This window comes from Rousettus aegyptiacus, unplaced genomic scaffold (genome assembly GCF_014176215.1).
Source record: "Rousettus aegyptiacus isolate mRouAeg1 unplaced genomic scaffold, mRouAeg1.p scaffold_m13_p_1, whole genome shotgun sequence".
Classification (NCBI taxonomy): Eukaryota; Metazoa; Chordata; class Mammalia; order Chiroptera; family Pteropodidae; genus Rousettus; species Rousettus aegyptiacus.
In genome coordinates this window covers 62,750,604-62,778,406 of record NW_023416284.1, presented here as the reverse complement: position 1 = coordinate 62,778,406, position 27,803 = coordinate 62,750,604, and the positions used below count along the sequence as shown (strand labels likewise).

Genomic DNA, 27,803 nt, shown 5'->3' with positions numbered 1-27,803 from the left:
AGTAATGTTAATAATTTTATAGAAAATATTTAAGTAGGGTTCAACATTCAAATAATTCGGTGCCATTTATTAAGTTTCTATTACGTACTAGGAGTTTCTATTAAGTTTCTCTAATGCTCAGAAAATAGAGGAAGATTTTTTCATCCCTTCTTTTATCTGCCTAATTTTATTGTGTAACCTTCTGATACATTTGGTGTAATGATTTCTATATCCTAGATCAGGGGTCCCCAATCCCTGGGTCATGGACCAGTACCAGTCTGTGGCCTGTTAGAAACTGGGACACACAGCAGGAGGTGAGCAGTGAGCAGCTAGTAAGCGAAATTTAATCTGTATTTACAGCCGCTCCCCAGCACTAGCATCACCATCTCAGCTCCACCTCAGGTTATCTGGCATGAGATTCTCATGGGAGCACCAGCGTCTGGTGCCGAAAAGGTTTGGGGACCGCTGTCCTTACCTGGGGGGCCACAAATGATTCCAATTAGCAAGTTTCCAGGCTTCCCTGTCTTTTACTGTTTTTGTAATACAATATTAAAATTATGTAGCTAGTCCATGTACTACGAGGGCTGTTTCTTTAGGTTCATACGAACGAAAATTTAACAGTTAATCAATTTTTCTAAGAGAGTTTATGATTAACATGACTATAAAAACACCAGGTTGTTCCAGGAGAAACTATATTCAGTCAACCTCCTTTTCCCAAAACAATTATTTCTTTGGGTATTCAAAGTTCTATTTCTAGAAGAAATAGTAAAGTTCTACTGGAACTCTAGTTCTGACACTGACTAGCTATGACAATTAAAATCTCTAGGTCTCAGGTTGAGAAGCCTATGTCAGATTGTATCTTAAAATCTAAAGTCAAGCATATCCTTCAAAGAAAGCCATTTGCCTCTCATCCCCATCCCAAGGCAGAGTCAGCTGCTCACAGTAGCTGAGTCTCCATACTACTTTTTCACAGTTCATTAGGGTAACCATTAATATATATTTGTTTACCCAACAGACTGTAAGCTATTCCAGAGGAGAAACTGTGTCTTACTGACCTTTGCATATTTGTCATCTAACAGTTAGGTTCTAATTAATTGCCTGGTATACAAAAGCTACGCAATAAATGTTTATAAAATAAATCCTTCAGACTTACCCTATGAAGCATTTATTTGGTACCTTTTTTGTTTGGGCCCGAAGACCACATTCTAGAGTTACACTAAAGTTCTCACCCATAAATTATCTGCAATTTAGAAACAGGGCAATCATGTGTGATAATGACTAATAATACAAGTTTAGCACATTTTAAGTCATAAGTTTAAGTGAGTTCTAGAGGAAAAAACATTCCCTTGGAATTTAAGATATCTAAGATCCTTTGATACTTTAACACTCTGACCAGCATGGCAGAGTCTTGCCATTTTTTCCTTCTCTACTCTTCCTCTATACTATGGACATAAACCTGTGTCATGCTTATTTTTAATAATTCAATTGTTTAGGAGAAAAAGTTATTTCAAAAGGGTGTCTACGGCCATGCCGCACTGAACGTACTCAATCTCGTCTGATCTCAGAAGCTAAGCAGGGTTGGGCCTGGTTAGTACTTGGATGGGAGACCAGGTGCTGTAGGCATTAAAAAACAAAAACAAACAAATGACAGATCAGTGGTTGGCAGGGCTAGGGGGAGGGGAACAAAAACAAACAAACAAACAAATGACAAAAAAAGATCAGTGGTTGCCAGGGCTGGGGGGAGGGAGGAGTGAACAGGCAGAACACACATGTACACACGAAAAGGGTAGAGACCAATTCAGAGAGGGAAAAGACCAAAACACTTGAAGAAAAGCAAAAGAAAAAATGTTAGCTAAGATTAACAAAAATTTTTAATGGGGCGGTGTAAGTTAAGAGTGAGGTTACATCAGGCCAGGGCAGGGTAGAGATATATGGTTTTTGGCATGAAAGTGTTTAGCTTTCAAGTTCCAAAACAAAATTTCATGTAGGACTTGTCTGATCCTTGTTATTTATTTTTCTTGTTCATGCACATTCCTAGCAGTTACGAACAAAAGGGAGTGAAGGCTGTTGGCACTTATGTATAAAGACACTGGAGGACAGGAAGCCCAGTACCTGAAGGATAGCCAAGAACTCCTTTGGGACCCTTTGTGCTCTGAATGTGACAGATCACAATAGCCTCTCTGCATGAATAAATGCTGACAGGTTTGTAGAGAGGAGCTTGAGTTACCTACTCTTTCCTGTTTCTTCTAAAGTAACACCTGAGTCAAGATGAGCTGGGGTACAAATTATAAATCCAGAGTCCTAGGCTCCACCCAGACCTACCCCTTTCTACTTGAGCCTCAGAGATCTGCAAAAGAACCACCAACAGGCTGGAATGCAATGAGCAGCAAAGCAAACTAAATGCAGCTTGGGATCCCTTGCCAGCAAGGCTGAGCTGAGCTGATTCAGCAGGTGAGAGCTGTGACCCTTTACTTTTGGAGTCATTGTTCTGGTTCTTATCCAGTAGCCGGCTACTACAAATGCAACCACGTGGACCAGGTCTTACCTCAGAGCCCATCTGGGAACAACATGGAATAGGCATCACAACCTGGCTCGATATAGGGGCAAGTTTTTCTGAAGAAAGCCAGCCCCAGGTCCCACTTGACAACCAGCTCCCAGAAGTTTGGCTGAGGACACCAACGAAACGGTTGTGCTATACTTTAAATCTGTAAAATTCTGTTCTTTATAAAAGGCACACAAATTTGGGCCAAGTAGAAAAAGGAAGCTGGGTGGGAGGTGGGATTGTGGGGTTCTCTTAGTTAAGTACTACAATTCGATTTCCAAAGCTATGAAATTAAACACAGTACTAACAGTAATAATAATAAATTCTCATCAGTGATGACAGTGACTTTACTTTTTTCTATTCTTCAGCAGCTGCAATGCATTTGCTTCTGTTCAGCTGAGTGTCGCTATGCAATATATTAAATTTAGGGTAAAATTCACCTTTGGGTATAAATCAAATGCACCACCAGATATTTGGAAAGCAGTACCATTTGGCATTTTTCTATGAAGAGGAACTGTTCCACACTCATCGATTTTTAGTCAAATAAGGATTAATTTTTTAAAGCCTAAAAGTGGTACTTGAAAGAAGCTTCAGATGTAGGAAAGGAGCCAGAAGTGAGAAGGGATGGCAGCAAGTTATAACACCAGGGAAAAATGTGACAGCCACGTATAATGTGCTTCTACTCCACATTTAAAGCTTTAGTTAAAGCTGTGAAGGAGGGCAAAGGGTAATCACAGCTGTACAGATGCCTTACCTCCCTTCCTCCCTGAATGTCCCTGGTAAGTAGGGCCAGGTCTGATCCGCCTTTAAAGACCCCACGGCAGGTGCTGTGAGATGACTTTTATTCACTCTTATAACTTAGAGAGAATTCCCCACAGTAATGGACATGGCCTCTCTCTCCACATCCTCCTTTCCTGCTTTGGGATCTGCCTGCCTGCAGAGATGGTGAATCCTGGCCTCCTCTCTTGTTGGGTGGTAGGCTCTTCCTGCTGGTTGCCAGCTTCCGCTGTCCTGCTATTCCAGGGAAAGAGTGGTTAAGTTCTATGTGATTCGAGGATAAAATTTCAGAAGGTCCCTTTGGTGGCAGACCCAAAGCCACATTCTCCAAAAAAGCATTTTCAGTAATACAGATGATACTTTGCTGTCCATCAGCCTGACTCCTTAATTGCTCTCAACTGCTTCTTAATTTGTACATGGAAGAAAGGTTATTTATGGGTCCCTTCAAGCCTCAAGAGTGGGTAGACCTCCTTGTTTTGTAGTTTTTAGTGACTATTTACTGAAGATATATATACACACACATATAATATATATGTACAATGTTATGTATACATGTATACATACAAATACGTATATATGTATGTATACCACATATATATGCAAAAATGTGGTAGGAAGGAAACTAGAATCATCTGTTTTGTCTTGTTCATGGGTAGGTATGTGACTATATCCTATGCCACCAAATTCTTGGGAAGGTAGTCCAAAACACAGTATCTAATTTCTGTGTGAATTCTTAGAGGAAAACAATTCATCTAAAATATATTCAAAAGAGATATAGCCCTATCAAAAATATTATTGGTGGCTTAGCACACAGAAATGGGTTTTTGACCTATGAGGATCATTAATCACCTGGGAAGTTTCTTCTAAATATTTTATAAGCAAAATGACATAGGTAAACACTTAACCCTTAGGAGGATTTCTTTGTGTGTGGTAAAATAAATCTGAAAGGCACCATGAAGTTTCTTTACAAGCTCTTCCCTATTTTCACAATCAACTATTATATACTACTGGTCCTTTATAAGAATTATTAAAAACCTTCAAAATGAAGTGTTTCTATGTAAAAATTCAAGAAGCTAGCTATTTGTCTGCTACTGAAAAAGCCAGCCATAGGTAGAACCATAACAGCAAGGATACTGGATAGCTAACAGGGTGACTTTAACATGCATCATCATTTTCATTCATCCTCACAACCACCTTGTGAAATAGGTGTTATCATCAACCTGAAATTAGGGACTAAAATTGTGTTCAAGAGTTTCAACTTCTGGCCCAAGAGTACTGAGCTAATTAATAGTGGTGGCACTGGGACTCAAACCCAGGTAATTGCCGTCTATAAACTCCTGACTGTGGGGCTGGGATGCTAAGTATCTATATCCTTCCCTGCAGCTTTCCAGGGACTCGGGCACTGCAGGAGTAGCAAACAGAGCTCCAGGCAGAGGAAGCAAGCCCACTGAGTTCAGATGCCCCTGACCTACATTTTATGTTCCTGCAGTCTTTTTAGAGGAGAAATGTGAGTGAACTCATTTCATTTTATTTCCTTCTGTCCTTTCCCTGGGACTGACCCACAAAGACAGAGCCCAGGAAGCACATCAGTAGACAGTGGATATCTCTAAAAAGTTTGAACTGTATGTTGAACTACAGGATCCTCCATTAACACCAAAGAGGACCTGAAGGTCCAACTTTCTCAAATTCCTCAGCGTTCAGATGGTCGTTTACAGTGATGAAAACTGCAGCTGAGCCTGGGGACCTTGAAGGAACAAAGCTGAGGGGGAAATGCCTTTGGCTTTGAAAGAAGTATAGGGTCGGGGAGGGTAAAAGACATCCGTCCAGAGTGCTCAGAAAGATATTTCTACCGTCAAGTTTTCATCCTGCCCCCTCACCTTAATTCTTTAGGCTTCACCTTCTCTGTTTGGTTCCTGAAGTAACAACAACAGGCTGAGTAGGGGAAAGCTGGGTGCTCTCGGGCTAAACTGGGAATTCCATGATAATTATTCTCAGGGGCAAAAACAATGAATAATTGGTGCCTCCCAGGCTACTAGAATCATTAAGTAAAATGAAAACTAGATGTTAGATACCAGAGTTATTAAGAGAATCTTAAAAGTATACTTACGTTTTGGAAGAAATCAATTCAGAGCTAACTATAAAATTTCTAAGCTCAACTCAAGGCATCAAATTAGTCTTAAGAACACCATTCAAGGGAAATAACAGATTGAAATATTCAGTCTATGGCCATGCCACCCTGAACAAGCCTGATCCCCTCTGATCTTGGAAGCTAAGCAGGGTTGAGCCTGGTTACTACCTGGATGGGAGACCACCTAGGAAGACTGGGGACTGGGTGCTGTAGGAGTAAAAAAATAAAAAATAAGAGTTTGTAAGCTGACAAGGTCCTTGCAATCTATGAGGTCAACCAAGGGTTGCCTTGGCTAAAAAAAAGAAAAGAAATGCTCAAAGACTCCCTTATTATGAATCATGATTATTACCACATTTATGAACATCAGTAAATACCCACCCCGGTCAAAAAAAAAAAAAAAAAAAAAGCAGAGAAAATAATCTTTAACATTCTGAAGGAAACCCTCTTTCTTAAAACAAACCAAGCGACACCACCAGAATCCTGAAAAGACACATTTTGCCCTATGGTAATCTTTAGTAAAAGGCGAAAGAGTTATACTATCTGAAGAAAAACCAGAGCATGTGAAAAGACACTTTTCCATGTAAGTAATTGCTTGCTCGTAGAGTGAGAGGAGATAAGACACTTAATCCCATCCTTTCTAGCTAATCCTGCCATTTCTCTCAGTGGTGAGAACAGTGTCACCTGAGTGGAAATTATACTTGGCAATGTGATACTGTGTACCTCAGTGAAAAGGAATGCCTATCAGACAACTTTTATTTTGATCAAATAGGGCAAAAAAAAAAAAAAAAAAAGTGATGAGGAGAATTTAAAAGATGGTATGACTAAAATATATTGAAGAGGAAGACTTTCTGGAATTTCCTCTTGTTACCAATTCAAGCAACTTCCTTCTCGATGGAAAGCTGTTCAAAATCAGTCATTCCTCTCCTCCAACACAAAATGATACCCCTTTCCCTATGCTGTCCCCAGCCTACCATATACTACCCAGACCCTCTTCCTTAGAACATGCAGTCGTACTGTAATGTTTAAGACACCGCTCATGAATCACACTGCTAGGGTAAAAATTCTAGCTCTGCCATTAATTAGCTGTGTGACCTCCGGGCAGATTCCTGAACATCTCTGTCCCTCCCTTTCCTCACCTGTAAAAGGGGAAAAAAGAGCACTCATCTCAGAGGCCCTGGTGAGAATTTAAGGAATCCATACTTACACTGCATTGAGCATAGTACCTGTCACAAAATAAGCACTCAATACATTTAACTTTGATGATGTTGATGACAACAATGACATGGGTTTAATCAGACTGTGGTGAAAATAAGGAACTTGGGGCTACTCACAGCCTCTGCAAAAAGCCATATGCTCCCCTAGGCAACTACACAAACAGAGTCCACTAGAAAAACGACCTCTTATTCTGTGGGCTCAGGAGACAAACTTGGTTTTTCTTCTCAGTGGCTACAGCAGCTTATCAGAAGGAGCAGGCTCAAAGGACCAAAACCAGGGCAGGAGAGATATAGAAGAACAGAGACAGAGGGCTTGAGTCTGTAGAAACTAGTTTGGGGCAGCTCTAAGAATGGGTAGCAGCCAGCAGTCCACAATCATGGGATTTAGAATTTAGAAATAAAGTAACAGGCCACTCAGATATGCACATTTTGTTCATATCATAAAGCTCTCCACCACTTTTCTGTCAAGGTCCCTTCGGCAGGGAACACCTTTCAGAAACTGCTCTGCCTCCCTGTTCCTATAGCACTCCTTCAAATATTTATGGCCACTTTTGGCATTCAATCATTCTGGAGAATAACTATGTCTTCATTTGTCTGCACACTGGAGGAGTGCGAGGGTGTCCTACACTCTTACATCTCTCGTCCTGACTTATTCTGTCCCAGGGCCTAACCCTTCCGCAGAAGTATTCAACTGAAAAGCACACAACAAAATGGAAGGCCCCGAGAGAGCCTGTGCTGCAGAGATGTCACTGTACTAAAATAAGCACACATATGGCGACTAGAGAGGAAAGGGCACTGAGCCAAGCAGAACACTTGCCTCCACCTCCTTGAGGATTTAGTGAAAAGGCTCAGTCCAAGAAGTTCAGAGGTAGAAGTTTAAGCCTTCGGCGGTCCTAAGTACCGAAAAGAGTATTGTGTTCCTCCAAATAGAAATTAAATTAGAATAACCAACCAAAAAAATAAGAATAAGGAAGTCAAGCAAAAGTCTGCTTTCTTCCTCATGATGACTGCCTGGATATTTTTTAAAGCAGTAAATATCAAATTCTTCTGAAAACATTTTTGAGTAGTGCCTTTGCTTTGCAGGGGCACTGAACACACGTGTAGTCTGCTCTCTCTGGTAATCTAGCCCTCCGTGGGTACCAAAGGAGAGGCTGGCATTAAAGAATGGAGTCGGGCAAGGGCAGGAAGGGGGTTGGGAAGAATGGAAGAGACGGTGGGAACCAAAGGGGAGGGGCAAAGATGAAGAGAGTCAGAGACTGGGCAATGACGCAGTCAGAGTAAGATTAGCAGCTTCAAATCCTGCCAGCTTAAATCTAGAGAACTTCAGAGGTGATCTAAACCCAATCTTCTCCATTTACAGGAGAGAAATTATAACCCACTGATGATGACTTACTTGGGGCCAAAGCTGACGGTTTGAGGCAGAGCTGGAAGTGAAACCCAGACCTCCTTGCTGCCTCCTTATTGTCCTTTCTGCTCAGCATAGCTCCTTTACATTTACAGGGAATGGGGGATAAAGGCTCAGACAAATAAACAGCTCAGAACTCAAGTAGCCATGAAAAACTCTGCAGTCTCCCCTGCCTCAGCACCACATGTTGACAGAGTCAACAGAAGAGGCAAGAGAGATTAGGCTCCTGGTTATCACATTGTTTTTGATGAAGCCATTTGTCCTTCTGATAGGATTCACTGGACTAGAAATGTATGGTCACAGTCTGTTTCCCAGCCAGGAGGAAGTCTGGTTGGATCTGGCTCAGGCTTGAAACTTCAAGATACTTATGCACCCCTTACATTCCCTGCCTACCTCATGCCTCCACTGGCCACTGCGGAAGAAATGAAATCCCCACTGGATACCTGGCTTTGTGATTTCTTGATTCCAAGAGAAAGCAATTGTAAACAATACAGGCTGAGGATGAGACCTATGTAAACCAACTGAAGCAGCTGCTTCAGAACAGTCTTGAAGGGATGCTGCTGTGGTTTTGCTGGCTGTAAAGTCAGGACTGACATACTCTTGCTCGGTGCTTTGTGTGGTTTGCGGACCACCTCTTGGTTTAATTACTATTCAGACCTCTTGAGCTAAAAAGGCTTTCTTTATAAATATCAGCCTCCTCCCTTTGATAGAGACTTTCTGTAAGTACTATTATGCTTCAATGCCCACCTCAGGTACCACATATATGGTACCTTACCACATATAAGGTACCACATATATGGTACCTTACCTAGACATATGTTCTTTTTAATCATGGGGTTTTGATGATGTATATAAATCACTCAATCTCATTCCTGTTCCATACCCTAAACACCCACTCAAAATCAGGCAAATGAAGAGGGAAACAGATGATGACTGTTTGACCTCTATCTCTTGCCTTCTGTCCTCCTTTGAACCGTCTCCAATGCATCCTATTCAAAAAGAAGTCATTTCTTCCCATGGAAAGCAAGTGAGAATTGAATAAAACACCTATTAGTATCACAACACCCCTCCTTCCAGGTTCTCATCTACAAGCCACTCTGTTCCCTCTGCCTGGAATATCCAGCTTTCTCTGATTCACCTTGTTAACGTCCCCTGTGTCTGCCATCAACACCTGCAGGAAGCCTTCACTGATTCTGTGCCAACAATCCAGCTCTCTTATCTTTCCTAGATGTTGCCAGAGTGTCCTGCGCATTTCTATTCCTCCACACCCTTTTACAATGACCTGGTTTTGAGGTGATGTCCTTCACTAAAGCTGTAAGAGTCTCCAGGGCAGAGATCATAATTTATTCATGTTGTTTCCCCAGGTAAACAAACAGCACCTGGCACACAGCAAGGCTGCAACACACATATAGAGTTGTAAGGCACTGTCACACACATTCCTTAACGGTATTCTCAAAGTGACACACAGACAGGACTTGTTGGTCTTATTTTACAAACAAAGAAACTGAAGTTCAGAGAGATTTTATTAGTGCCCCAAGGCCACCAGTTCTGACACCTTCTGGCTCCCAGGCTAGATTTTCACTAGACCACATTATAATCAGTTGACTATACAAGTTCCATAGAGAGGATAAAAGAGAAAGCACGATCCTCTAATGCGGGATATATATAGCAACCTGCACAACCCAAGACAAGACACACAAAACTTTAAAATATGTGTAAAGTCATTGTTCTGAAAGCAGGAACAGTGATCAGATACGGAGATGGAGTTTACACTAACTCTTTTCTCAAGGACCTTTCCATCGATCTCAAAGCTCCACAGAAATGTCAGTTGGCACAAATTAGATACAAACAAAAGTCCATCTGGTTAAAAAGGTCATGAAACAAACTATCTCTGGTTAAACTGCCAACACTGCCTCTGACATCTTGAAAGAGCTGGACCTAGGACAGCTGCAGTGGCTGCCAAACCAGAAGTAACTCGGATGTAGCAGATTCACCATTAGGGCTCAGAGAAACAATAACAGGCAGGAACTGGGGCAGCTGGCAGGATGGGGCCGGTTTGGGTCTTTGACCCTTCATGATCTTCTTGGAGCACCTAAGCCTTTCCTCAGCTGAGGAAAGTAGTTTGCAGCACAGCCGCACACCCTAGGATACCAGGAGGCGGCCTCTGAAAGGTATTCACAGCTCAAGTTAAGATGACAAGCATAACTGGAACATCTCCTGGGCCCTTTCTTTTCCATGTGTCCATCAAAGTTGAAAACACTTAAATGCTCAGCACGGGGCAGAGGGGGTGTGGAGGGTGGGGGAGCGCGTTGCAAGTGCTTTTGAGTTACTTAACGTCAACTTTTCTAGAAATAAAAGCAGAACATTCCTCTACTATTTCCTTGACTGGGAGAGTCTCCAGCCTCTTCTACTCAAATATTTTCAATGACAGGAAAATTGCTACCTGAGAAGGAATTTGGAATTGTACCTTTAGAGCACGTGAATGTTATAGTTTATAGATTATATCTCAGTAAAGCTATTTTGTGTGTGTGTTTTAAGCTTTATTTAATTTTGGGAACAGCACTCATTATAAGAAAGTGTTGTTGGATTAATCTGTGAAATTACCCTCACTATACATTATACCTACTGGTTCTAGCTTTGCTACTGCGGCAACTCAGATTTAAGTCTAGTTCCTCTTCCACTTGACTTTGGATTCAGGCATACCCAGGTTTGAATCCATTTACTATTAAGTGACCCACAGCAAATGATCTCGCTCTAAACTTTAATTTCTGGATCCATAGGAAGTGAAAGTACTTCATCTGTAGGATTTGTGAGGACTGGAAAGCACCTAATTATCTGGAACACTTTAAGATGCTAATGAATAATGCTTTCCTTCCCTTCCCCATTAATGGGGAATGTAAGTCTTCCTCGCAAAGCTCTCCTTTTTAAGGATAAACATCTGTGTTTTTAGCAATCCACAGAAAACCATTCCTCATCAGGCTGTGGTTTTTCCATTCTTCACCTTCCCAGTTCTCCTCCTATGAACTCCTGATATTTGACAAATATCTCCGGTGTCCTCACTTCCACAGCATCGGTGGATTCTGGTACAGAGAATATGGTAATACCATCGGCTGTTTAGTGGCTCGTATTAAATGTGTTACAAATTCTAGGAACCCAAGATTTTCCCTCCCAACATCAGTTGTCTGTGGGCACTAAACCATGTAGAGAGGTCTGGCCACACTGCAGAGAGGATGAATCATCTTAATTCATCTTATCAGGATTAAGTACAGAAATTACTTGGAAACACCTTCTGTTATCTGCTCTTCTGAGAGAGATGACCTCCAATTATGACACCATGACAATGCTGTTGCTTCCCTGTAAGCATCTAGGACCATACTGCACCTTGTCTCATCTCTGATCTCTGTCATATTTGTCCCTCCGCCGCCATCTGTGATTCTGGCTTGGCAGCACAAAACTGCAGAAATCCAAGAGATCTGGCTAAGGCAGACAGGGTTCAAATCATGGCGTTCCCTCTCAGAGCAAGCTATGTGACTGGGTGAGTCATTTAACTCTCTGAATATCAGCACCCTCCTCTATGAATATAGGAATGCAGCATCTTTCTACAAGGATTACCATGAAAATTAAGTGATGTGTACAATAAAATGCACAGCCCTAGTATGTAAAAGGTATCCAAAAAATAGAAGAATATTCACTACCATCACCACTCTGGTATGGCATTTCCCATTCTTAGACTGGACTCAGTCCTGAATGCTAATCTATTTGACTAGGTTCCTGATCTCTCTGCTTAATTCCTGCCACCTCTGTACTCCAGGTAAAGTAAAACCTGTTTCTCATACAGGAGCTTCCCCCACCCGCCGCCATTTCTCACAGCATCTCTCTCTCTAAGCCCCAGAGTATGGATTTTTTAGCTCCTATCAGTACCTGCTGTGTGTAAAGTGAGTCAGAAGTCAGGAGACCTATGTTCTAGGTCCTGCTTCACCACCAGCTCTGTGATTTGGGGCCTGCCACACAGATCTTTTGGACCTCTGTTCCCTCTTCTGTAAGACAATGTTATTAGACAATCTGATCTCTAAGGTCCCTTCTTGACCCAAAGTTTCATGACCCCCCCCCCAACCCTACACCTCCTGGCCCCTTCCACAATGTACCCCATTCTGCTTTCCCAGTCACCAAAGAAGAGAACTCAAGTACTGACCCTCTCCCCACACTCTGACTTCTGCCCAGGTCCTACAAACATACTATTAGTGGCTAAATATTTATAAGGAGCCACTTAAGATTTTTGGAGGCAAGTCTGAAAACCTAAAACTCATGTATATCATGTCTATTAGAGAATGTATTTGTAAACTACACTGAGATTGTCTTAAGACTATAATGTCTACTAATGATTCCAACAATTGCCTGTTAGGAGAAAATGTAATACATATGCTGTGCAAAATATTTAATAAACATTTCCTGGCATAGCTTCCTGCTCCTGGGATTTCCCATGGAAATGTTATTCCACAGAGCTGGGGATGATACTCTGGAGTGTCAGACTCAGGGACATTCTATCCTGGGCCTTACACATTATACACAAACGTAAAGTACTTGCAGAAAACATGACAAAGGGATCACTAATCATTTTTAAATCATTTAAAAAATATTAGGGGTGACTTTTTTAAAAAAGAGGTCTTTTAGGACATCTAAAAATAATTTAGCTTACAAAAGTTCAAGGTGTCAACAACTTTTCAGAAGCAGCTGAATTGCTGTATAAAATGAAATATACCCTCTAGGAAGAGAAAGTTGCAGACATGAAGATATTTTTAATATATTTAAAAATTGTATAAGTCAAACCTGTTCACATAGAAGATTAGAAACTAAAGATAAGCCACAAATGAACATACACATCTTTATACAAAATTTTCAAATCAACTTATACGCTACTTAGAAGATACATGTACTACATAGAAAAAAAATTTCACTATACATCTATTTATAGGCAGTTTTTTGAGGTTGCTCAGGGCTAAATCAGGTTGCTTTTGAAATTTAAGCAGGAATTTGGGATAAGATTACCTAGCTGTGAATTTTTCTAAGCTGTTTGCTTGTTTATGATAGTTGAAGAAAACATACTAAGTTTGTGAATATATAGAGACTGGAAACTCCTGTCTAATAAGAAAAACGAATTTCAATGCCAAACAAATTGAACAGACTTTATTATATATTTAACAAGTATAGTAGGCTTATCTTTTCGGGGTACTAATGTAAAAGTTTACATATGCTCCCAGTATACTTGGTTATATTTTCAGGACTATAATAATTCTGCTTTTCAAAAATTTTCATTAATTATTATACATGTTGTTATTAATTACCTAGCATGCCTGTATCCTCAGATAAGCAGTATATGAGCCAGTTAACACTGTTCACAGTGACCACTGAGACACCAGCCTGTTCGCTCACTGAGTCATGGGCGGGGCGGGGCAGAGGACACACTTGAGTCCTGGGGCTAACAATGAAAGGACTCAAATATGTTGCAGGGAATACATTTTTTCCTTTTTCCATTGCTTGTTCTTTCTGAACTTGACAGAGCTTTCCCTAACATGTAAACCATAAGATTCTTCACCTATGATATATGGGACAGCATGAATCCTAAGGAAAGGACACAGACAACTATAATAAGTGGATACTTATATTGCCTTTATGAAAATATACTTCTGTCACTCACATTCAAAAAATAATAAGTATAAATTATCTTTCTATAATTCGGTTGACTTAATATTGTGCTGATCATGTGTAAACACAAGTTTTATCTTCTTGGCTCACTGTGTTCTTAATTCACTTTCAGCCAGTTTGTGCCACCATACTTGATTACACTATCTATTTCTGAACCTAAAAGAACATGACTTTGTCCAATTTACTAAAAGGATTTAACTTACCTCTCTCTAAATTTCTATCTGAAAGAATATTTAAGAAAGGGACCATCTGGATTTCCTATGTTTTGAAATTTAACACTCAGAGATAAACAAGAATTAGATACTTCTACTGTACATTCCAGTCATCTTCTAAGCATTTCCTTTCATACTTTTGTGCTACTGATGCCAAGAATGCTATACACTTGGCTGACTCTGAGACAAAAAGCAAAAGAAGTGAGAGATGACACGGAGATACCAAGCACTGTGCTTTCAGCGTGTACTGCTCTGATGAGAGTTCTGAGGGAAGGGTTCGGCATATTTTACTCTTAAGTTCATTTGGCAAGGATCAGCCAAAAACTGGAAGAAAAAAAAAATTACTTGCAAATACCAAGACACAACAATCCAAACTAATAACTACAGATATATATCTACCAAAACTACTATTTTCCAATATGCTCTATCGAAAGGACTAAGAAAATAACTTGTATCATCTGATTCATACCAAGTCTGCAATCATCAAAAGGTCTCCAGTCTATAAAAAGCCAAGTGCATGTTTTAAGGCACTATTTTACACTGATATTAATGTGTCCAAAACAATAACCCATTATAATACAGATGGGTTTCCTACTTATGAAATATCATTGTATCTACTTGAGGGAAGAAATGTATACTTGGAAAGATGGGAACATTCGTACCAACCATGGAGCATCCACAATTTCCAGTATTTTGTTCTGTTTTCCGATGATAACTTTGTTTCCAGGGAAATGTGGTAAATCTCTTCTTGCATTCCGTTTAACCTTTTTTTCTAGCTATCTAAGCAAAGAAGGTCAATTTTTTAAAAAAATTATTGAGGTGATATTGGTTAATAAGATTATATAGGCTGCAGGTATACAATTATATATTATATCATCTGTATATTACATTGTGTGTTCACAACCTAAAGTCAAATCTTTTGTGACCACATACTGGACCCCCTTTACCCTTTTCTACTGTCTCTTCTTCCCGCTTCCCCTCAGGTAATCACTAAACTGTTGTCTGTATCTATGAGTTTTTATTTGTCTTGTTTGTTGCTTTCGGGTTTATATCATAAGACCAAAATTTAAGCATAAAATTAGATGCTAATTTTTAGTGAAAAAATCAGTAAGTATATCTGTCAAGTAACTAGCTCACTGACACCCTTCTGTTCTTTGAGTATGCCAAGCTCAATAATTACACGCTAAATGAATGAATGAAAGAAAAAATTAACCAGCTGTCAATGAAAGGTCATAAAGAACAAATAATTTCAAATTAACTTTGTCTTATCGAAGCTTACCTTTCTGTGGTATAGTAAGGAATATCTGAGACAATCTACCTTGACTTCAAAAATCCTTAACGAAGATGGACATAATAAATGTGACTTTGACAGAAATATTAACCCAGTGACAGTTGTGCAGATTCCTTACAGGTTGAACCACTGTGCCTAAAGGGAGCTAAAGAACGCCGGCAGAGTTTCTCTGTATCCTTGGCCCTGCCTTATCCCACACTGTTATCAATCATTTGGAAGGAGAAAAATGTTTAGATTGCACAAAGCTGTAAAGATAGCAAATGGGTTGGAGAACAGGATGAGCTGTCATAAAGGTCTCCTCTGGCTGAAAAAACACAGGTTAAAACGAAGAGGACATTTAATAGGGATCAGCTCAAAGCCTTGAATTCAATTTAGAATTTCAAGAGGAGAGAGACAGAGTTCCCGACACCTGGCTTAACAGCAGCAGCACCTTTGAAAAAGGTCCAGTTTTTATCACTGACTGTGAGCTTCATCTGGGGCAAAAACATGGCCTGGCTACCAAAGAGCCACTACAAGAACGTATAACAGAACAATGTAGCATGATCGGGGAGGGTGAACCGGGGTTACAAAGGCCCTAAAAACAAATCATTTCATTCAAGCCTCTGAGCACTTATGATGTGATAGGCATTACACACAGAGCAAGAGACGGAGGGATAATGGACCACAGGTCTAATGTGGGAGAGAGAAAACCAAGAATTACCACAGAGGATGGGCAGGACGATGGCAGAGGGGCAAACTGTAAGTTATGGGAACAAAGAGTGGTATTTAGTCTGTGCATGCAGGCTGAAAAAGGTGCCCCAGAAAAGGTAACGCTTGGGGCTGAATGACCCAATCCGGACGGTGTTGTGAAAAGTAACTAAAATCCAGAGCTTAGCACAGTGCCAGGCACCTAGCAAGTCCTAATAACAATGTTGGGTACTACTATTATTAGAATCCATATTATTACTGTTTTATGGTTATTATTAAAATTGAATGCTCCTTGACAACTCTTCCTTAGAGCAGAACTCCAATTAACAGATGTAGAGAAAATGATGGAAACATAGAAATCACTGTAAGGCAAACACACACTGAATGTAATAATTGTTGCAGCCAAGAATCACTGATGGATGATAAAATTAGAGGGCACAAATATGATGAGAAATAGAATATTTGCATAATCTCAAAGTATCTCTCCACAAGATGCTTATTACAAAGGGAAACGTATTAGCTTTACAGTGGAGAAACATGACAGACACCACTCTAAGCAAGAGATCAAAGTTAACATCACCAGTCACAAAGACTGCAACATCACGGGCCTCTGAATATGACCGGGAAGAGTGTGTTACTTTTGTGGCATTTCTACCCCAAATGCACAATGCCAACCTAAAAAAAGGAGAAAATACCAGAGAACCCAATTGAAAAACTGCACAAAATAACTGATCAATGTGCTTCGAAAGGGTCAAGGTCACGAAAGACAAAGGAAAACTGAGAAACTATATCATAGAATGGAGGAAGCAGTGTCATGTGGGGTCCAGGGCTGGATCCCGAGCCAGAAAAGAACACTAGCAAGGGAGAAAAGGGCAAAATCTGAGTAAGGTCTGAAGATCGGTGCACTGTATGTACAACTGTTAGTTTCCTAGTTTCTGTAACTGTTCTGTTACATAAGACATTAACACTAGGGAAAGATAGGTGAAGGTATTTGAGAACACTCTGTACTATGACCTTTCTTTATGTCTAAAATTATTTCAAAATAAAATGCTGAAATAAAGGGTGTACCTGACCCAGGAGCAAGAGATCCTGCCAGGAGATAAAAGGAGCGAGGAGAGGCTGCCTCATATCTGAATTCTGAATTTTGAGACTGTAAGGCCAAACCCTATCAGGAAGACTGTGTGGAGGATAAAGGGTGTACAGAACCTGGGGCTGGAAATACCAGAAAGCGGGTTCTGACCAGGAAAATGGAGTGAGAACTATTCTGAATTGAAGAATAGGAGATAATTGAACCTGTTTTCTATGACTCAGCTCCAGCGTCAGGAGCATCCATCAAAACACTATTTTGTAACAAGATGGCTCCCAGGCTTCTAGGGACTCTTTCTTGCAATGCTTTTGAAGTCCTGGTGACTTTTTGTTTTTAATAAACTATTTTTAATAGTTTTGGATTTACAGAAAAGTTGTTACAATATAACTAAGAGTCACAATATAACTCATCCTGTTTCTGTTATTAATATCTTACATTAATATTACATTTGTCACAATTAACGAACCAACATCAATATGTTATTATTCATTCAGATCCACACTTTATGCTGATTTCCTTGTTTTGCCTAATGTCCTTTTTCTATGCCACAATACCACATTATTTAGTTGTCCTGTCTGCAATTTGGGGTTTGGGGGAGGAAATAAAGTGCCATTCTCATCACATCAAGAAGAAAGAGATCATGACTTATTTACTGCTCATCTTAATCTCTACCACTGGGCTGAGGGACTATTTGTTAGGTTACCCCCTTTCCATTCCGTACTTTTTGGAGGGAAGTCACTATGCCCACCCCACACTGGTGGAGTGGCAAGTTATGACCTACTTCCTTGACGGTAGCATAAACAAATAAATCATTTGCAACTTTTCTGCACAGATTTGTCTGTTCTCCCTCATTTACTTATTTATATCAGTATAGAGTCATGAGTATTTATAATTTGGGTTGCAATTCATTTTTATTTTTTTTGCTCAAATTGTTTCTGCTTTGGCCACTGCGAGCTATCTCAGTGGCCAAAGCAGCTATCTATACTTCCTATGCACCTTTGACAAACATCCCTCACTGTGGGGTTTTGTGAGCACTTCCTAGCTCCAGGTTCGTCTTGTATACCCCCGCCCCAGCCCTAGAATCAGCCTTTCTGCAAGGAGTCCTGGTTCTTTGTACTAGAGACAGGAATTAGAAACCAAGATCTAGGTACTAGCATGCTACTGGGGTGCTGCTGTTCGTACCAGGCCCTCTCAGCTGATAGAGCAAAGAAAAAGATGTGTGTATACCAACCTGTACATACGCACATATCTACAAATATTTCTATACGTGTCCATCCATATCTATATTAAGCTAAACATGAATACTGATATCTCCAACTGTAATTTATTACTACGTGGATCATTCCTCCCCTTGCTTATCTGAAACCTCCCATTCCAAAGTGAGAAACCAGGCTTCCACCATACACTATCCATTTACTTAATTATTCAGAGCAGTATACATACAAATAGTGGTTTCAGAATCATTAACCTGTACTTTCACCCTCATGGGAAATAACTTTTTCAACTAGAGTTAATAAAGTGCTTATGTGCAGATCCTTTATCTTTAGTTTTGCAGTCTCCGCTCATTTCCAAAGTTCCTTAGGTCAGTACCCTTTTCATCCACTCTCTTCAGTTAGTTAATTTCATACATTTGTAAACAGATTCTTTTGTCATAGTCTGAATTCCATCCTGGGTTCCTCTAATCCCCTAAATGTCATGTATTCCCTGAGGCTTTTTTTTTCTTTTTAAATTTTCTCTTTGATGCATCAGACCATCATCTCAGGTTATGGCTAGTCTATTCTTCTTTAAGAATTTTCTCTCCCACTTCGACTTGTGGCTCCTAATCTGTCATTAGCCAAAAAACTAAGAAGATGAGTTTTGTTAGCATTATAAACAAGAATAAAGAGATAATGAATGAGGGCCTGAAATGTTTATCTATGCCCCCTATGGGAAAGCCTGGATCGCCATTGCACAGGGCTCTCTGTCCTGTCTCACATTTTATATCAATGATATTGTTATGAAACAGTTTTGATTGTACAAAGCTTAAGACTATAGCAGATGGGACAGCAAGAGAATTAGCCATAAAAACACCTCAATACGCTAAACAAATGAGGCAAAACAAAATAGGCTAGATTTAGCAGGGATCAAGTTAAATAATTTAATTCAACAAATTCAAGAGCACAGATCAGGTGGCTCAAAAGCTACTACATCTATGAGAAAAACTTCAATGTTTTCATAGATCAGGAGCTTAATATGAGGCAAAGACTTGGCCACCCAACTGTGTACAAAAAAAGTCCCATGTACTAAACCTGATAGGCGCAGGGGAAGCCAGCATGGTGGGCCCTACAAACTCAATGACCGAGAGTAGCCACATAGGATGTTCTGAATATAAAAGTTCCTAACTAAAAAACAAGCCATGGAGGGTCATTCCATCCTAGGCTTGTGGCTCCCTTGACAAAAGTCAATCTTTACCTAAGTGAGTCTATTTCCTTTTTGTATCTAAGATAACATACCTTTGAAATGTCAGAGTAATCTTTTCCAGATGCTTCTGGGTTCCAGAGCAGGAGACCACAGAATCCTTCATTGCTATCTTGGTCCCAGTACCATCTCTATGAGCTGTAAATGTTTATTATTAACTATCCTGTACCCACCAATGTAAAAGAAGTACCTGTCTATGTGTCTGTTTTACATTTTATCCAATCTCAGAGAACCCCACCCTTGTTTTCTCCCACCCCCTTAAACTACCACCAATGGATTTCATGCAACCCTTCTTACACCTCCTTTGATTCTGACGTATAAAATACGCTGCAAAACTGCCACTCTCCAGAGTATTTTCTCAATCCATTGAGATTTTGCTTCCTGAAAATTGTCATCAGTTTGGCTTGAATAAACTGATAAAAAATTCTCCCAGGTTTGGACATTTCTTCATGTTGACAAAACAAACATCACCAGAAGGACAATGATTGGGATGGGAGGAGACTCCCCACAAGTCTTTGCACTTATCAGATCAAGCCTGCCATTTCCATTCAGTTTAGTTTTGGACATCAAAACCCAAATGTGACAGTAATAGATGAAGTGGAGCTGGGGAAGGGTCTAGAAAAATCAATGCAGCAAGCATTTAGTGAATACTGGGATCTCCAAGGTGTTACAAAATGTGCTAGCATCCGGGGATGGTGATAATAAAAATAATAACAACGAAAATAAACAGCTTATCACATCCCAAACATTACTCGAAGGACGTTTTATAGTTTAGTTATTTTAATCAGACAACTTAACTTTGCTTCAGGGTGATTTGTCCAGATATCTGAGATTTCCAGATTTCTGCTCAAATGAACAATCACTGTATTCAACAGGTTATATGTACTCATTCTCCCATATTGTATTGCTTTCTCCATTAAAAAAAAAAAATTTAAATAAACACCAAATTGCTCTCCACCATTATTATTTGGCATGGCTTATTAAAAAGTGACTTTTTGATTATAAAATTAGTAATATTCAACAAAGAAGAGAAAACAAATCAGATAATTTGTTAGCAATCATGGTATTCCCTTCCACCTTCTGCTATGAATAAATTTGTGGTTTTCATTTCACACTGAAGTTATCATACTGCATATGCATATTTGCATTTGACCTGGGTAACCTGATAAGCGTTTTCCTCATTTACTAAATAGACTGTGTTACTGTGAATTTATGGACTGTGAACATACCATATGTTTTGAGATAAAAAAAAAAAAAACAACAACAATGAAAATGTTTCTGCCTCTGCCCCCTTTTAAATCACGTATGGCTAAACACTTTAGGGTTCTAAAAAAAATATCCTTCTCCCTTGTAAATGAATGCTAATAGGAAAAAAGCAGCAGCCACTTAATTGCTATTATGATTCAAGAAGCACTTTATCTGAGTGGATAGGAGAAATTTTACTGAGTATGCTAAGTAGATTACAGAGGTACCAGACCCTTCTTCCACTACTTAAAATCTTTAAGAAGAAACTTGCACAAAAAAAGGCAACCCTAAGTGTGACTGCTATCTCATTGGCAGTTATACATTACCACCCTGTCTGGACCTCTCGAGAAGAGTATCTCCCTGTCTAAGGTAGTAGTCTCTCCCACTCTGCAGAGAGCAAATGAATTTGCAAAGAGAGAAATCTTATGTTATTTAAGTTTCTACTATTTGCCACAGATGAGGCACTGGACTATAGAAAATGGGAAAGAGATTTTTAAAAATTAATGAAATTTATCATGGATGAGGTTATGACTTGGAATAGATTCTCTCATGAATATCCCTCTCAACTTCTTATGGAGATAAAGGCATAGTCAGTGAGGTTAAGTATCTCAACAAACCAAAATAATTTTAAGTTGTGAAGACCAAGCTTTAACATAGCTTTAAAACATCTGGTTGTACCGAAAGAAAACAAATGGAAAGGAACCTGGGGAGCAAACTTAAATGCCTTTTTGCCTGTTCTGCCTCCACAGCCTGTGCTTTGAAGCCATGTTTTCAGGAGCTGAGGTTTCTGGAAGAGACAGACAGCAGACCTCCACACACGAGGCCTTCACTAATGCTTATGCATGATGTATTTATTACATTTAAGGAAAGGGTTAAGGAGAGACAGTAAATACCAGCAACAGCAAAATATGGATTCTCTGCGGGATCTAGAAAAATGTTTCGTAGTGAACACAAACAGGACACTTGTTATTGCCTTCTTGCTTTTTCAAAATCCCCTAACTCAAAAACATCTTCCTCCACATGGTTTAATACTCTGGAACTATCCTTACAAGAACGTAGCGATGCAACTATGAAGGCAATGGATCTCAACACAGTCAGAAACCTACAATCAAGATAAAAGCAAAATAGAAAGCAGAGAAATATATGTGTCAAGATATAAAGTTTTTCATCATTCTTCAGAAGAAAGACTTCTAGGCCCTGATGTTTCTTTCATGACTAATGGTTCATGCATATTTTAAAATATAAACAATGCTGTATGTGGCATTTTAGGGAGCAGAAACAGCATGAGCAAAGGCACAGGGGCAGATGGAGTTCACTGTATGTCTAAGGTTAAGACACCTGGTGTGATTATAGCAAAGAATTCGTTCTTAGTCACATAAAATAAAGGGTTAAGGTTTAGCTAAATGTCAGGAAATGGAATTCAAAAGAAGCTTATTTTTTTATTTTTGTTATGCAACTGAGAGTGCAAATTCACAATAACATGAAACAGAGCTATAGGAAGGAAAGCATAGTCACACCATAATATATGAGATATATGGTGGGTATAACACAGGGTGGGAATATGGGAGAATGTGAGACAGTAGAGTTTGGATGGGAGGTTGTTGCCATAATTTAGCTGGAGATGAGGTCAAGCTTACTGTCAATGAGACTGCTGCAGAAAGAGCAAATGTTTATCCTCAAAAGGGTAAACACAGGTGCGAACTGTGATAGTCTGGGTCTGAGGGACAAAGGTGAGGAAAGCTCACTGATGCCAAGATCTGATAGTATATGAACTAAATGAGCGGTGCTTGTTATTAATCATCAGTCACTGCATTTCTTTGGCTCAGGCTATGTCTGAGAAGTTTTATATAAACCTGATTTCTTTCTACTGTCACACCAACTCTGAGAGGAATTATCATTCTAGTTTACAATGAAGAAGGGGAGACTTAGAGACATTAACTAGCTTGCTGAAGGTTATGTGGCTGAATGAGTTGGGACTCAAACCCAAATTTGTCTAACTCCATGGCTTTTATCCACTCTAGTGCTTCCCAAGTGTCAAGGCTTGAAAACACAGAAGCAGCCTGCTCTTCCCCATAAATCCTTTCCTAAATTAACACAGTTCCCTATACACCCAATACCTATGCTTGCTTCCCTTAGTTTACAGTATAACATCACATATATGAATTCCAATCTTTGCATGTAAATATATACGACATTTGGGAGCTCTAAAGTCTGAACAGAAGTTAGGTATTGCTTTTATTATTATGTGGGCATTGTCCTTCAATGACTAATGCCAGAAAACAGAAACTCTCCATTACAGAGTCTACTTCGTTTATAGCCCACTCTAAAGAGGAACTTATTAAGGCTTACTATGAGATCATTTTTCTTTATACCAAGGTATATAGAACACATGCAAAATCTGCGTTCACGCATTTAGGATTCTTGCAGAAAGGCCCATCTGCAATTTTAGGTACAGGCTGTGGCACGACAGATGCCGTTCCAACAACATGCCCTACTTTCCTTAGCAATGACAAAGGAAAGAAAGGTTAACATGAAACACATTCTAAACTAGCTGATTTGTCTTCCTATAAACTTTACCTTCAAAGTATTAGTAATAATGAATAAGCAACAAATGGAGCAAAGTAGCCACACTATCAGGCTCAGATGCCCTTCCTGAGCCAGAGGTGGCAGAAGGTGCCTGTCTGGGCTTGCAGGAAGTAGCTTTTCTAAAGTCTCTTAAGTCTCTGTTGACCGATTCCCAGATTACTAGTGCTGAATAGGATCTGAAGGGTTATCTGACAAAAGAGGTATTTAAGGTCTCTAGAGAACACTCAGCGTTCTGTATTTTATGCTCGATCTTCAATATTCCACTTACACCATCGCTACAAGTTAGATGTTGTGGAGCATACAAGGGTATAGCATTAACCTCTTCTGGTTTTCCTTTCTTATTTCCCTGCGCAGCTGAAACCCCATGGATAGCCTTTTCGACAGTGGCCCCAGAGCCCCAGAATCTGCAGCCTAGGCCAATGCCTCCAGCAGTATCTGCAGCAGGGGCTTTGTTGACAGTGCCCTGCACCTGTACTGACTACACCACCTCCTCCCACAAAAAGCTCTCTCACCATCTCAGCGCAATCTTCCACCTCAGAAAACCCTCCCTCTTCCACTAGTCTCTTTCCCTTAGCCTCCAGTCATGTTTAGGCCTCTCACCACTCTAAAAAGAAACCTTTCATGTGTTAGTAAAACTGGAAAATCTCCCCCTCCCTCCCTGTGTTGATCTTGCAATCCTTCCAATCTCCCCATCACACTGCTATCTAAGGTAGTTTCTGGGGAAAAAAAAAAAAAAAAAAACAAAAAAACCTTTAAAAACTCCAAAGTCTACTAAATTAAGCCTAAACTCACCTGACTGGCAGTAGAAGCCCCTTCATGATCTGCCTCCATCCTTTCTCATCTCTCTACATTGCCCCATACGCCCTATGCTCATCACCAAACAGAACTCCATGTTGTTTACTGGGCTTACTGCGGGGGCTCAGGCCATTTGTGGTGCTTGGAATTCCTGGGGCCACCTCCTCTCTTCTCATGTGGAACTGCTACTTCCCAGGGTTGGCTCTAATGTCACTCTTTCTAAAGAATGCATCTCTATTATAACAAAGTTAATTCCTGTCTTGAAACACACACTTACATTTATTCATTAATTCAACCAACATTTATTAAGCTCTTGGGCACCAAGTAGTAGGCTGGGAATACAAAGACACTTGGAGTCTGAAATACATACAAAGGATCAAATAGTGAAAAATTTAAACAGTGGTATGTCCTTCTAGAGGTACTGTGGCTTCTCCTCTCCTGAGAGGATTGTACGGTCCTTGAGGACAGGAAATGAACGCTTTTGTTCAGTATCATCCTCATCACTCAATACATCTGTGGGCTTACAGAACTCTCAAGCACTCTCAATTAAAGAATAAATGTTAATGCATTGTAATTTATCTGCTTATTCTTAAGATGGTAGACATAATTGTTTGACATCCCAAACAGCCCAGTCCAGAGCATGGTATGTAGCTGTTACTCAATAAATCTGAGGAATGAATGGAAGAAAGAAGAAGCAAACTACTATGACAGCAGGGATTTCTGCCTTGTTTACCTTTGTGTCCCTGGGATTAAGTACAGGGCTTGGCACATAATAGGGACATAACAATCATTTAGCAAATAACCACAGCCACAGTCCTTGAGGAACTTGTCTCTAAACCAACTGCTAGGTCTCTAGTCTCGTCTCCAAGCGCACAGCCAAAGGAAGCTCTGTGGGCAGAATTATGACAAGAAATGGGAGTCCTTGTTCCAACTCTGGCAGCTGTCCTGCTAGGCAGAGCCTTAGGTCCAGAACCTCCCAAGACCTTCCTCCATCACCTGGGCAGGGACCTGGATGAACTGCTTCCAGACTGAGGCTCCTGAACAGCTCACAGAAAAGCTTAAAGTTACCAGGGCAACTCCATCTGTTAGTTCATGGCCAGGGGTACCCTCGCATGGTCTTGCTGCTCTGAGCAAAGGCTCACTGGGCCAATGACCGTTGCACTCAGTTATCAATTTGGAAGTGAAAAGCAGAAGCTAAAAATAAAGATCAGTGAAACTGTTCAAGGTTAATGGGATGGAAACCACAAAGAATTCACACCTGAGGGCAGGGCCCATGGTTCCCAGAGGGGCACATTATCAGCACCTCCAGGTCAGCACTTTGCAACCTCTCCCGAGCCTTTTCTCAGAACTGCGCTAGTATCTGTGTCCTGGAGGACACAACTCAGTGCTTCACATGTGCCTCCACCTCATGTGGCTTCAAATTCTTTCTTGAATAAGGTGGGGTACAGATGCAGTTTCATGGAAATAAATCTTATTTCTCTGACAGAAAGGAATGTTCTCAAAAGTGGTGGGTGGTCTGGGGTCTAAAAACAACCTGCACTGTGTTTTGTTTAAAAAAAAAAAAAGTGGTCAGCACTTATAAATTGGAAGACTGAATATTAAAATCTTGACTATTTTTTTTTAAACTGGAAGACCTAGCAGCCTAAGATCTATATACCTATGGTAATAACCACCACGGCTGTGTGACCCGCTGTCAGGACCATGTGCCTGCCACTCTACCAAAGTCACCACCCACTCCTTATCCTTTTGATTAGAAAAAAATACTTGCCTGGCCTGTGACTACCTGAGATTGGAAACCATATTTATCTAGTCGACCCAAGTGAATGTCAGAGCATCATGCCTGAGTCCACTCCTTCTCCTCGCTCCCTACATCTCATCAATAGGAAGGTCTGCTTACTTTTTAAACATTTCTGAAACTCCTAATTTTCTAAATCACTCTCTGATACTCACTCTTAATAATCTGTTAATCCCTCTGGAACAAAATTCCAGTGATCCGACGCCTTTTCACGCCTTTTCACTGTCACTGAGATACCTCATGCCCTCTTTTTCCACATGCCTTCCTTATAAAAACCCTTCCTTCCTTCCAACTCAGCATCCCTTGCCTCTCCTTCTTTCTTCATCCTACTGATCTGGCAAACCATAGTTCTTGCTCTATATCTAAATCTCTGCCTACTCTGCACCTGCACCAGGGCTGCTCAAAGGGGCTGGAGAAAAACACATAATTGTACCGATGAACAAGTTCCATTTAAATTCATGACCACTGAATTTTCAAGTTCAACCTGGCAATCCCACTCTGATTCCCTAGTCCATCACCCTTCCCCTTTCCTAGATGACTGTTTCATATGTTCTCCTCTCTTTAGAAATCCCTTCTTCATCTGTAGCTAAAAGACCTGTGCTTTATATTTTACTAGGTAAACAGAAGCAATCGAAGAATTCCCACATGCCAACCTTCTTGCATTGATGCCTGTACCCTCTCTTTCCTTCTGTTTGTGTGGATGAACTATCTGCCCCCAACTAAAGCAACTCCTGCATCTGTACTGTATACTAGACCTGCCAGCCTACCACTTCTCTAACTTCTGCGCCATCATTTCTCCAGCAGTTGTCTCTCTCTCTCCTGCATCACCATCTTCCCCTTGCTGCTGGGTCAGCAAAATGCGTGCTATAATTTTCTCATTTCTTGAAAAAGAAAACAAACAAAAAACAAACCAACAAACAAAACACCTCATTCACCTCACATCCTCCTCCAGGTTCTATTTTACTCCTCTGCCCCACTTCGTAGAAAAATTCTTTAAAAGACATGTCTACACTCATTCCCAATCTCTCAAAACCCAATTAATCAGGTTTCATCTACCTCACTCCATCAGAATACTCCACTCCAGCTACCCAGGCCTCTGCACTGATCCCCAAATACGTCAAGCATTCTTCTGTCTCGGAGCCTTTGCCTATGCTGTCCTTCTGCTCCACGTGCTCTTCCCTGAACTACATGTACATGGCTTCTGCCGCTGCTTCCACCAGGCTTCCCTGATGCCCCTCTCACACACACACCTTGACAAGGCCTAGTCCCCTTCTTGCGCTTTATTTTTCTCCCTAGCCCTTACTGCCGCATGACATATTCTAAATTTGTTCGTGATCCATCTTTCTCCCATCCCACTGGCTTTCTCATGATTAAGTTTTCAATGTGATGTCTATAGGCTTTTATTTTCTATGACCTGTGGATATTCTAAGATCACAGAATACTCCTGGATTATCCAGAGGCTGATAATTCAAAAAACATAATTTGCACTCTTTAGCAGTCTCCAGGGGCATGTCTGAAGCTCTCAGACAGGTGGCTGGGAAAGCTGCTAGGAGGCACGTTAGGTGAGTCACTCCAACACAGTAAACTCAGTGCAGGTCTTCAGATATCCTGATGCGTGGGTTATGCATACAGAAACGTGCCACTTAGAAAATCACATCAAAGTATGTGCTTAGCATAAAACTCTATTCAATCAGATGCTTTTAAACAATGTTTTCAAGATCAATTCATAATCATTCCGATGCTAAAGTCATCGTGGACGTAGCCATAAAATTTTTTCCCCAAATTACCCAAAGCTTTAGTCAGTATAATATATTCAAACCACTGCCTGTCTAAAATGATACCATCATTTCTTCCTGACTTATCCAGGGAGGAGATAAATAAAAAAGTATTCTACTTTGAA

General features: G+C 40.3%; 1 protein-coding gene and 1 pseudogene across 7 annotated transcripts in view; one reads left to right on the top strand and one right to left on the bottom strand.

Moving 5' to 3' along the window:
• Positions 1 to 27,803, bottom strand: part of LRRC8D (leucine rich repeat containing 8 VRAC subunit D) — a 108,968-nt gene that overhangs the window by 25,772 nt on the left and 55,393 nt on the right. The gene's annotated exons all lie outside the window — the stretch shown is intronic.
• Positions 1,497 to 1,602, top strand: LOC118605540 (annotated as a pseudogene).